The sequence below is a fragment of the Anser anser genome, assembly GCF_964211835.1.
Source record: "Anser anser genome assembly, chromosome: 3".
NCBI lineage: Eukaryota > Metazoa > Chordata > Aves > Anseriformes > Anatidae > Anser > Anser anser.
In genome coordinates, this window is record NC_139722.1 from 70229954 (window position 1) to 70243272 (window position 13319).

The 13319-nt window shown below is 42.7% G+C and overlaps 1 protein-coding gene across 1 annotated transcript in view; it reads right to left on the reverse strand.

The window, feature by feature from the left end:
• TAB2 (TGF-beta activated kinase 1 (MAP3K7) binding protein 2) overlaps window positions 1-12871 on the reverse strand; it is a 62707-nt gene extending 49836 nt beyond the window's left edge. The window contains exon 1 of the mRNA XM_083829978.1: window positions 12433-12871. The gene's annotated coding sequence lies outside the window, so the exon portion shown is untranslated. The remainder of the gene's footprint in view (window positions 1-12432) is intronic.
• Window positions 12872-13319: the final 448 nt, after the last annotated feature.

The window sequence follows — 13319 nt, forward strand, 5'->3', positions numbered from 1 at the left end:
GGAGGAAGCTTCTACTTTCCACTTATTTTCTGCCAATTTCTTAGTAGTTGGTCAAAAACTATCAAAACCCCATTAACATGGGGGGGGGGGGAGGGGCAGCGCACAGGGAACAACAACAACAGAAAAAACAAAACCCAATCTTATACAAGATGAGATAACAGTCACTAGCAAGGAAACGTCAAATAGAAATAATCATGTCTGTGCCAACAGAACTAATCTTTCCTGTTGCATTTCTTCAGGGAGCATATTTTACACGCAAAAAGGTAAAGGCAACAGACATCTCCAAACAGTTGTACCTCTAGCTCCCACTTATTTTTCCAGATTTACCTTCTTTAGAGAATAAAATACAGATCTCCTACCCAGGAACTGATAATACCTCACTTTAAAACTAGACCCTCTGCCCCAAGCATTTCCCATGCCTCACTACAAACTTTCTTCAAAGAAGAGAAAGATGCCACTTTTTCTCAAAGCATCTCTAAAAGAAAGATGTGATCACTGAGCTTCCTGCTATGTAAGGGACTAACAACAATGATTTTTTTTCCTGTACCTCATTGCATACAGGATTTGGGAAGGGGAGATTAACAAGGGATGAAGAAATGTATGTTAGGAAGAGCAGAAATGCCTCCAGTATTCGAGGCCTCCCAATAGGCACAATAGGTTCCTGCTGCTACAATTTAACATACGGCCACCAATCCTTTTACAAATTAACCCATCTTCCACCTTTTTCTACCTTCAACAGCACCTACTCACAAAAGGTCCTGACACCAGACACAGACCAACAAGGAAGATAGATGAAAATATCCTGCTCTGAAAAAGGACAGTAAGTAATAGAAGAAAGAATAGAAAAGATGCCTCGGTGCAGGGCAAGAAAAGAGCTTCTAACCTTTTAAGGTCCTCCACTTTGTCATGCCGCATGTGAAGAAAAACTCCTGCAGAGGCAAGATTTAAAGATTACCCCTCAACAAAAAAAGATAAAACACCAAACGACTGAAAAAACCCACAAACCAAAACAGGGGACATGGGGCTGAGGGAAAGCACAGAGATAAACCATTATTTAGGAAGCCAAAAATCAAGATTACACTATCATCTAGCAGCAAAAATAAAAGAAGAGCTGCTTCCTGAAACTGACAAACATGTACTATTAAACTATGAAATCTAACCAACGTTTTTAATTATAGAAACAATTTTTGTACATAGTAACATCTGCCAAAAGTGGAAAAAAATCATGTTTAACAGATTATTGAAGTGTTATGTTATTAACTTGTCAAGAATTCTGAAAGTGAATTTCCCACTCCCTTTATTAACCACTTATTCTCCCACTCAGATTTGATGTTTGTGTTTTCTAGATATACCACTGTGCAGCCCTTAACCAAGAAATCAGCTACATCTCTTTACAACCGAGTTAAACACTGAAAATATCAAAGCGCATACAAGTAAGAACTTCCTATCTATTAAGCTGCAGTGCCTAAGTGCATTCTTCTGACCACAGATCCAATCAGATACCAGGTGTTTTCAGGAAACTAGAGCGCCAAGATCCCATTTTATAAAGATATATTAAACAAATGCATGGGGGAAAGAACTAAGGCTGTATGGATAGCTATTCACAACACAAAAGCAATAATACATTTATTTCATTTGTAACAAAGATAAGAAGCCTGCTAATAGAGGTAGACCAACTTTTGAAAGATGAGATTGACAAACGCAGACAGAGTGGTAAACGATTTGTTACTATTATACTTAGCTTTGTATTTGAGAAGAATTCAATTTTTCACCCATTCCAATTTTCTAATGTTTGTCCTGCAAAAATACTAAGCTGTGGGCTACAGGCAGGGATAATTTAGAAACACAGATGTGGACTTTTCACAAGAGCTGGCAAGAAGAAAGGTATGAAGAAAACCTTTGAACTTTAATTTTGTGATAAAAGTGCATTTTTTCCCCATAGATGAATAGCAAGATAAGTATTATTCCTTCTAATTACATACAGTTACAGATTCAGAAATGAGGCAGCGACAACAAATTCTTGAATTCAGAAGGTGCACAAAGCCATGCTGCCAGGCTCCTACTAAATCAATTTCAAACCTTTGCGAGTCGATGCATTTACATCAGAAAACAAAACTAAAAAGTCAGGAACACTAGGTGCAACGATGAGATGTGAAATGAGAACGTGCTTCTGAAACCAGTGAATTTTGACAGCCTGAGAAGCCACTGCACACATTCTGCAACATTCACTGACATGACAGCGTAAGGTGATGACTTGCCCTTATCACACACAGGCAACAGCTTGAAGTCACACATACAGAGCTGAAATACTATTTTGCTGTAATACTCCTAAAAACTCCAAACCAGAGGTTTTTTTTTTTTTAATTAAAAAATCTCATGCTAGTGTAACACTGACTTTTTTTTTTTAAGCTGAAGCATTCTTTTCCAGCATGAACTATATTATGTTGAGTCAGGCTGCAGGTCTCAAGATCTCATTTGCGTTGGCAAGGAGCTCCCTGCTCATTGATGGGGAGTGGAAAAAACATTCCGCAGAGCTGCCATTGGCTCCGCACTGCAGAAACACAAGCTACAGTTTGGCCTGGTCTTTTGGCCAGTTTCAACAGGAAGGAAGCCTGTAGCTCCATCAACTCTGCTAACACCATTAGGTGGTACTTGGACTTTCAGATACTCTCCGTCACTGGGAATTTACTTGAAACTCAAGTCCACAACAAAAATTTAATCAAAAGCAAAATAATAAAAATCAAACAACAAAGAGGTGATGGCAAACTTCAGCACCTAAATAAGGCTTAAATACTTGTGGTTCGTACAGCATTTTGTATGCAGGTGGACATTTACATTAAACTGTAGCTTCAAAAAGTTGTTCAGTATCTGCCAGCCCGAAATCTGAACACACAGGCCATATTGGTAACTACCCTATGATGTTCCACAGTCCACCCAAAACCTGCAACTTAAAGGAAGAGAACACCTACACACTGATTTTAATTTACTGATCTTCAACTGAGGTTTTACATTCACTAGTACAGCTGAATAGCAGACTGTAATTTAATAGGTTCACCAGTTTCCTCTCATAACCATTAGAGATTACAGAAGGCTCTAACTCAAACAAGACTCCTCTGTAGTATGCTGGTGAAACAGGACTATATTTACAAACCATCTGTTTTGCTATCCCATTTTAACCAGGTCTTTCCTCAAGTGTCAACAACATCGCATCTCTTTTCTAAGTGACTCTCCATCCTTCTTTCCCTCCATACCTCACTGCAGTTAGGCTTAGCCATTTGCCATGCTTTCACCAGCTTCAACGGGACCTGTACATCCTACTACGCTGCAACACCAGGCTGCAACATTTCCAGACTAAATGCTTTAGAAAAAGCCAGCCAATCTTACTAAGAAAGACTGCTATGATTCTTATAGGCACCACCACTCAAAGCTAATTAAAACATGCCCGTTTAAAGCATTTGAGATTCTTTGATTACCTCCAGATAACGCGAAAAAAAATTACTGCTACCATCTGTCACCCACGCAGGCCGCTGGTGAAGATCTCACTGTCAGAACCCACATGCCCGTTCTGTTGGTGAAGTCAGTTCAAGCAGTTCCTGTCCCACTTTTTCCAATGGCTAGCTTTTAATCTGCATTATTTCTGTGATTCTGTTAGGGAGCATGTAAACACCAGCATGGCCGCAGGCTGGCAGAGGTGACTTCTTGAACTGACCTTACTGCTTGGCTATCACCACTCTTAGGACTGCAGCTTCATGAGAGGCTTTCTTCATCAGCAACACAAGCTTAAAGAACTCTTTATCCCTTCCTCCTTGCCTCAGCTGTGCAGAAAAAGTTATTTGTGGGATCAAACTACAAACCACATCAGTGAACTATGGGGAAAGGACAGCAAATCCATATGCTAGAACTGCTGACGCGACAAACACCACCCTCAGCATGAAGTTACAGGACACTGCTGAACTGATCTAGCGGCTCTCCAGCACCAAGGAGGAAGTCTCCTTCCACGAGACCACCTAAGAAAGGTGAATAGCAATCCACTTTTTCTCGTTCATTTTCTAACTCCTTATTCATAGGCTGACCTGGCTCACAGACTGCTGAAACCGATACCAAAGACCGGCCACTTGTGCCAGGGAAAGAAGTTTTCACCTCTCAGCCACAGCAAACTATCAGACCGGCCCAGATGCTCACCACCATTTGCATTTTTACATTTTTCTTTCTTTAAAAGTGCTACTTCAAGGGCACCTTTATGTATACCTTAAGAGTACTCATTTACACAGAAATACTGACAAGAGTTAGAGCACCCTGTGGGGGCAGGAAAGCCATATTTCACATCAGTAAGACTACTCCCCCCAGTGAAGGGGGTTCTACCACCATTTTGCCTGTGTAACTGCACTGCACTGGCAATCTCTGCAAACATACACCTGCATTATGGAAGGATCTCATACTTGCATGCATCAAAAATAATGCAAATACGTTGGTATTGTTCACAGCCTCGACAAGACCTATTTTCACCAAAAGCATGAAGATAATACATTAGCATATTGATATTTTTCCCCTCTGCAGTATGTGTATGAAAGCACTACTGGGAGAACTGATATTTTCCCTTCAGCCTGGAAACCACAGGGGTTTTCAACCCTTTGTAGAGGAAAAAGAAACAAATAATGGGTATTTTCTCTGAACCATGCTGCTCAACACATTACCTGCTTGAAACAAGAGGCTGGAGAAAACAGAAAATTCCCCAATCCAAAGGACAGTTGCTCTCCTGCTGCTTACAGTTTATTTTTTTAATCTTTCACCAGATACTGTGGAAGAGGAACCCCAGAAGTAATATACTTCTTTAGGGCTGGGAAAGGAAGATGGAAACGTACTTCTTGTAGAAGAGCTGGAAGTAATTCTTTATCAACCCCTTTCATACATACTTTCACGTTAAGTCCTGACTCAAATACAGCGTAAGTTACATTGCTTAAAAATTTGTTAGTTGTCAAATTTCTACTTGTATTCAACCCATTTAACAAAAGTTTTCTCATTCTGACTGGATCCCTCAGTGCAGTATCACAAACGCAAGCCACTGTCACAACTGGAGCAGCATTCCCAGCTCTGATACACCTACCTCTGCCCTAAGCAGCCACCGCCAAACACAGGCTGGTGAAGTTCCGACTTAAGTAATTTCATAACTTTTGCATGAATCATTCAGACAAATCTTAAAAGTCTTGTGTCAAAGCAGCTAAATGAATTACTGCTATTGAAGACAATGCTGCAGCATGCAGGCAATTTTAACTTTTTTTTTCCTTTAAGATAGGCACTGCTTAAAATCACTGAAAAACTAACAATAGGCATGTAACAAATCAAAGCTAACATGAACACTTTGCTAAACGTCTTTGTCTAATCCAATATATGTATCTTAGTAAACATTTTATTATTCATGGGACTGCAAACTCTTCTGGGACTGACTTAATAAATATTTATACAGTGCTCTGCACAATAGAGCCTAATCCAAGTCAAGTTCTTTAGCCAATACCAAAGCATAAATAAAATACAATAATCTAGTATTGGCAATTATTCCAGCAAAAGAGTTTAAACTACACCGTCTCAGACCAAAAAAATAAAAATAAGAAAACCACTCATTTACCACAGACCTGACAAATATACTTTTTTTAAAAAAAAAGGGAGAACAAGGCACCATTTTTTTAAAAAAATGAAGCAGCTTTTTCATAAGCAAACGCGAACACACTGCTTCCAGAACGAGCACCTTTCATTATATCCATTCAACTAGTACTTATCAACCTAAAATGCCTTTTAAGCTCGCTTTTGCTGAGCTCATGGAGATTCCCACTGTTGTTCACGACCGGCTTAAACCTGTTAGATTAAAGAAGGCTCTGACAAAAGTAACCTACCATTCCCTTTCAAAAAAAATGTTTTGTCCAACAAAGGGAAAGTAGCAATTTGAAGCAGATGAATGAATTGAAAGAAATCCAAGCACAGAGCTCATGACACTTTCTTTGTCTCTCAGGAAAGCCTGACCAGAGCAAGGGCAAACAGCAACAGATACTCTGAAGAGGAAACAGAATTGAAAAGGGAATGACAAGTGCTGCACTGTTTTCTTAAGAAAGAAGACTAGTTTCCGAGAAGAACGGTTAGAACAGGTGAGGAAAAAATGCCGAAGTAGTAAAAACAAACATAAACAAGAGGGCACTAACAACTGAATTGTGAAGTCTATACCATGTGTTTGCAAAGGGAAAGGGAGAGCGAAGAAAGGATACGAACAAACAGATCTACTCTTTTCTGGGTCACCTACAATTATGAAAGGATGGCAATAAAAAGGTGGTTAGAGGAGATAAATTCTGTATTCTGCAAAATCTATATCTGCATAGACAGATTTTTAAAAAGTCAAGAAAAAAATAGAATGTTGCGAGGACAGCACAGGACTGTAAAAATAAACACCTAGCACAGCAAGAGTACAGTCTTTCTGAAGGGTTTGAAGACAACCTGAATTGACAAAAGATGCAATTACATGCCACACTATACAACTTCATTTCTTTGAAGTGTGGATCTTTTTTTCCTATAAAGGTGAAACTGTTCATAATTTTTTCCACCTGAGGAAATCAGACTTAGGACTTGTGCAGGAAAAGTATTTTCTGTATTTCTAACCTTCAGTATAAAGTAGAAGCCCCCCCCCCCTTTTTTTTTCCTAAATAGCTTTAGGAAAATAGATGATTTATCTGGATGTACACTTTACTTATAGTTTCTGAAACATCAGAAACATCAGATCAGTAACAAGGACAATGTCTGGTGTGGTGGTTAGGTTTTGAAGCCCATGGAATTTTTTTCCAGTTACACTGCTGAAAAAGTAAAACATTCTGAAAACACAGTGATCAACAAATTATTATTATTATTTTGTTTAACAATACAACAAAAAATGCATTCTAAAGCCCTAAGTTTGACAGCTTTCAGGAATTTTCCTAACAATTACTCATTGGACATATATTTACACTTGATCTTTGTACCAGTCACCGATGAAAACAGCTAAGCCTCTTCTTGCCCGATAATTAAAGAACATACGTTGGAGCAAACAGGATTGAAAGTTTGCTGTTAAGTGTGTTTCACCTGCCTGCCAGTGAGTTCTCTTCCATTTTGGCTAGCATCGTTTGTACAACAGACGTCTACCAGATAAATACTTATTTTAAGATTCAATGAACTAGATCAAAATCTTCACTTGGAACTGTAATAACAAGTAAATTATTTCAGACATTAAAACAGTTTGATGCTACCGTGGCTCATCTTCACAGATGAACCTATTAGACCTGGGAGCACATTAACTACGCCGTTGCATGCAACAGCCCACATAGGTGTGACTGGATTACACTAACATGAGGCAGCTAGTCAGGTCATTCAAACTTTGAAAACAGATGTAACAATGAAGTAACGCTTTTGTTATAAAGTATTTTGAGAGTAACATGTATTTCTTATGCAGCTGAAGCAACTGCTCCCTCACGCACATTCTTGCCCCGTGCTGCTCCGTGCCGGAATAGGCGTAAGTACAGCCCTGCAGTGAGCCAGACCCACACTGGCAGACACGCGGGCACAGAAGAGGTTTCACGTGTGGAAGCAACGGCACCACCAAACACCCAACAGGCACCTCACCCTCAGCGTTTTTATCACTGCAACACCACCACCTCAGCAGCATGGCAGTCCACCTAGCTACCCTACGTACTGCACCTTTTCTCCCCCTTCAGTCTTCATCTTCTTAAGAATCCTTTGTAGCATGAATTTTATTTAGTAAACCGAAACTGGCACCTGCTGCTCTCCGAGGAACTGTCCCACGAGCTGCAGAGCTAGCACAGCCTCATTTCCCACAGGTATGCGCTGCTCCAACCGTGCTCCCAAGTTCCAAGGAATCGCCTTCCACCTCTATCCCAGATGCCCTTTATCCTGCCCCCTCTTCCAAGCACTACCCACAACGTACCTAACCTCTCCTGCCCTCTGACTACCGGCTGAGAAGAGGAGTAGTGCCCGTCATATCTAGGTCTTACCCCAAAGACAACTGTTGGTTGGCCAACCGGCACGCTCAACACAGGTAAGCGCTACGCTCATGCACGACTTTCCCCCGAAGAGATCCTGTACTCAGTGAAGCCATCCATTTTAGGAAAACTTGTTAAATAATATTAAAATGCAAAATCTCTGAGACCTTGCCTCTTGGCTAATTGTGTCTTTGATGAAGTTAGACGATGAGCTCAAAATTTACTGAGGCACGGGATTAAAGAAAACATAATTGCTCGAGATTGTGTCTTCAGAAAGGCAAATTAAAGATGGAAATACGCTACACAAACAGAAGACCAAGGTGTCAGAGACCTGTCTGAAGCAACACTTTAACATTTCAGACAATCCTCAAAAACACCAATTCTATTCAATTTTTAGGTCCGCACGTAAAAACCTGTGAACAAAACTGAAGTCCAACCTCTTCAAAGGTAACTCTATTTCTTTAAAAAAGTTGTGCAGAAAATATATTCATCTCAGCATCTTATCCACATGAGATCAGTTGATTCTGAATTTCCAAGTTCCAAAAATTATTTTCTACTATGTATAATTAAGGTTTCTTAAACTGCATTTACATGTTCCTTTTAATAACTATTTGCATCCTTTGACCATTTCAAACATGTTTTCAAGGCAGTGTAAAAGTCTCAAAGATTAAAAAAAGGTCTCTGCAAGTTTTGTGAAGACTGACGGCTATGCAGAGAAAAGAACCTCAAATCAGAGCCTTCAATGAGGGGGAAAAGCAGGCGGAAATTTGCCTTCTCTGCCAGCAGCGCCAGCATGCCGAGCAGTCAGCATGCAGATAACACCAGATTTCATTAGATCTGACACAAGCTTAAATACTTAAACAACACCCAAATACTAACTTAAGAAAATCATAAGTATCTCATAGCTTTGTTTTTTTTCTTTTTGGAAATTCTAGCAAGCCTAACCATATCATGACTAATGGGTGTACACTTCTTAAAAATGTTTTTAAAAAAGTATATGCAACCTTCAGATATGCTATTTTTTTATTTTTAAAACCATTTCACATTGCTAAGTCAACACTTCTCTAAATATCAAAGGGAGCACAAGTTTACATCTCTTCTGAAACGCTAACAATTAAATAAAGGAAAAACTAGATTCCGCTCATAGTACAACCAGGATCTGAATGAGTTTTAAACCACTCACCATTAAACACAGTGAAATTTGATCTTCATCTCTGTTCAGTATAGTAATGAGCTATGCATTTTCCATACTGCCACAAAATTTGATTATACATGTATTATATTCTTAGCAAAATGCTTTATTTTTAACAAAAAATCTTTTTTTTTTTTAACTGAAGTTCTGTGGCCAGATATTGAACAAAACTATTCAGCACACTACCATAGGTAATGCTCAACTTCTTGCCGCCAAAATATACCTAAGACATTCTGAAGAGAATAACTATTTAACTCCACCTTGGCTGCACCTATGACAGCAAGATCATCTTTAGTGATGCCTTTCATTCAACAACCAATGTTCTCCAATTATATCAGGATATCACATACACACAACACCAAACTCTCAACCTTAATTATGTGCAACTATTCCACTTGGCTTCACTAGAACCAGATTACTAACTGAAGAACACCAAAATCCAATGGCAGTGTAACACAAAGCTAGAAAGAACGCGGTGATCATCTGTATACTCTCTGGAATACATTGAGCTTGCTGATCAGTTCAATAAAATAAATTCTTCATTTTACTATAATCATACAAAAATGGTCTAAAAAGCCTTGTGTCAGGGACAGCATTAATATTGTCACAGTGATTTTTCTGGTAGGCATTTTTAAGAGAAGGTGAAACTGAAACGACCATTATACTGTAACCTCTAACTGCAATTAACAGTTTATCAAAAATTTTTATCCAACTGTGAAATTGACAGCTTTCTCGCTCTCCCAGCTGCATTTATGTATGTGGAATCCAATCAAGATCAGTTTGCTGATCATGGTTCCAGATGTTTTAGAGCATCCACCAGCATTTTTCCTGTTTGAAATACAAAGTATATACTTTTAGAGTTCAGATAACCTACTACGCAATTGAGGAGGAACAAAAATGCAAAACTCAAGTCATTGTACACATTAGTGGAAAAAAGTTAACTTTTGCTTCAATCATTTAAATATTTGAGTTTTGAGTATAGCTTTAAAAATCCAGTTCTGAATCACTGGAATTTTTGTTCTATTTCCTGTAAAAGCACCAACAGCAACATCATTCGGCATTCCGCTTGCAACAGTTCAGAAAAGATCAGCCTGATCCCTCAGTCCTAAATTTACAGTCACTTCATAAACTCGAGGTCATATCTGACCAACTTATTTCTTCCACTGTTTCCAACCAAGAAGATCGCAGTAAGAGGGAGGAACTTGCAATAGGATGAAGAGCAAGCTAGTTTTATGTTTCAAAGTACTTACTCTCAAAGAAAGTTTGCCAAAAGCACTTCAAGCTCCCTAGCAAAAAAAATATAAGTTTGCTGAAAATAATCTCTTCAACAGATGACAGGTTTAATTCTACAATGCTTAAAAAGCATACCGGTTATTCATAAAACTAAAGACCATTATGAAACAACACAACCTCAGCCTTCAAAGCAATGCAATGGTGAGAAAAACTACTGCTTTCTTTCATCGTGTCACTGGATGAGAAGGTTCTACCAGGACACCATCATAGGAAGAGTGCCCATTTTCAAGAAATCTATTTTCATACCAACAAATTTAAAGGAAGAACCCATTGACTTCTCTTGATGTTTAGATGAAAATGGTTTACATTTCGCAAAGATTTTGAGAGCCGGTATGCGCGAGGGCAGCATATCAAGAAGACGGCACTGCCCACACAGATAATGGTATGGAGGACGCTTTATCAAATATCTCTCAGTCGCAACACCTCCTCCAACAGCTCCACCCACTCCCCTCTGCAGGCTCTCCTGCAAAGCAGCAAGAGGAGCAATGACCCAGGTCCTCCCAGTTCTTAAAAGAAACTGACAGCCAGCTCAGTGATCCTTCTGCTACAGCGCAAGTCAACGCACAATGTGCAAATGAGCCTCTATAAGTCCAATAGATGAGTAACTTCATTGACCTCAGAAGTGACTGAAGCTTTCTTTTAAATTGAGGGCAGAACTTACTGAAGCTGATGACATATAGGTCTCCTAATCTGTCAGGGGAACTTCCCTCTTGCCAAGAGACATATACAAGATAAGAACTGTGAGTTTTGACAAACCTAATTACAACAATACAGATAAAGAACAAAATCGAAATATTTAGATGAAATGCAAATGCCTAGCTATCTGGTAAATCACTGGCTAAACTGAAAATTATTCTTGATTTCAGCAAACCATGGCCAATCATGGCCATGCTACTGCCACAGAGCTGCTAACCCGCCTTACAGTAGTGCACACCCAGTACAATTTTAGCGTCTATGGTTATTATAATGGAAAACAATTTCAGCAGTTGAAGAGAAAGACTTAGCGATTATCTTCCCAATACCTATATAAGTCAGAGTACTGAAAATTATGTGCAATGCCATCTTCAGCACTCTATAGATGAAAAAAGTAGTTTCTGAATTTCAACCTGTATCAATACCTTAAACTAAAGGTGACAAGAAAAGCACACCTGAAACCTACTCCTTGCAAAGAAGTGTTTTTTGGGATTACTTTTTTTTTTTTGAAAGCCTGTACTTACTGCCACTAGTATGGAAGTACCTACAGGTCTCGGGCACAGACCAGGGACTGCTGTGCTACCAAGTACAGGACAAAGCACACGAGGCCCCTGCGCTGAAGGCCTTGCAGCAGCTCAGGGGACCGGGCATTCAGACCTTCAACGCAAGCCTTTCAATGAATGAGACAAAGTACTACACACCTCTCCACAGCGTTCCCAGGTCTCTCAGGGGGTCAAAACTGAAAAAGAAACACACAAAAACCCAACCCCGACTACGCCCATCTCCTGCCCTCCCAACCCCTCTCATCAGCACCGTTTCAAGACCTTCTTCCCAACGCCCAAACCGCCTCGAATAATGGTAACGGGCGCCCCAAACATACTATATATGGCCTCGACGCCTGCCAGCCCCCGCCGGGAAGCCACCGGCCGCCCGGGACCGCACCTCGGCCCCAAATGGCGGAGCCTCGCCCGGCGGCCGCACACCTGTCACCTGCCGGACCCCGGCGGGTACCGGGGCCGGGCTGCGGGGCCGGGCTGGGGCTGGGAGCGCTGGAGGAGGCGAAGAAGCTTCCCCCTCCCGCCGCCGCCCCGGGGGCTGCTCCCCGCCGCCGCGCCGAGGCCTCCCCCTGCCCTCGTCCCCGGGCAGCGCCCCCGCCCCTCCGCCAGGCCCCGGGATGGGAGCGGAGCAGCCCGGCCCGGGGAGCAGCCGCCGCCAGGCCCGCCTCGGCGGGGTGAGCCTTACCCTGCTGCTGCCGCTTCTCCTCCTCCTCCTTCCTCCTCCTCCTCCTCCGCCTCCTCCTCCTCCGCCGCCGCCGCCACTACCGCCACCAGCGCCGCCGCCCGGCAGGGGGGACCCCGCCGCCCCGAGCCGCTCCGCAGCCTCCCGCCGCCGCCGTCCCGCTCCGGGGGGGAAGGAGGAGGATGAGGAGGAGGAGGAGGAGGAGGGAGAGAAGGGGGGTCCGTGCTGCTGCCGCGGCGGGCGGGAGAAGCGGGGCGGCCGGGCTGTGGCTGGGTGGGTGCTGGGCGGCTGCGGCGCCGCTGCCGTCCTCCGCTGGCACCGCCGCGGCTCCGCGTCGCGCCCGGCCCGGCCCCCCCTCCCCCCGCGGCTGCTGCGCTCCGAATCAAAATAGTGTCACAACATGGCGGCGGCCGCCCAGCATCGCGAGAGCCGGCCCCGGGTGCTAACGGGAGCGGGAGCAGCGGGGGGAGGAGGAGGAGGAGGAGGGAGGGGGCGGGCGCGCCAATGGGGGACGGAGGGAAGGGGGAGGGGGCGGGGCCCATGGGTGCGGCGCGGTGCCCGCCCCTGTCCCGGCGCACCCCCTCTCCACCTCTTGCCCCGCAGTGCCGACAAAAGCTGGGTTGAAAAGAAACCGCAGGCACACGGAACACCCCAGTATCTCGAAGCAGTTGTTCTGGGAGGGGGTTTCTGTCAGAAATACTGGTGCTGTCTCTGAATACCGTCGCGCTTTATAGAGGGTGCCTATACATCACTGCTCCCATCATCGCTCACCAAAATCCTCTTTATGAAACGCTGATCAGCAAGAGCGAGTCTGCGTGCAGGCTGGCAGAGCCCTCTTCCATGCCCTGCTCAAAGCCCCCTTCCGTGCCCAGCTCAGTGGTCGCCAGCAC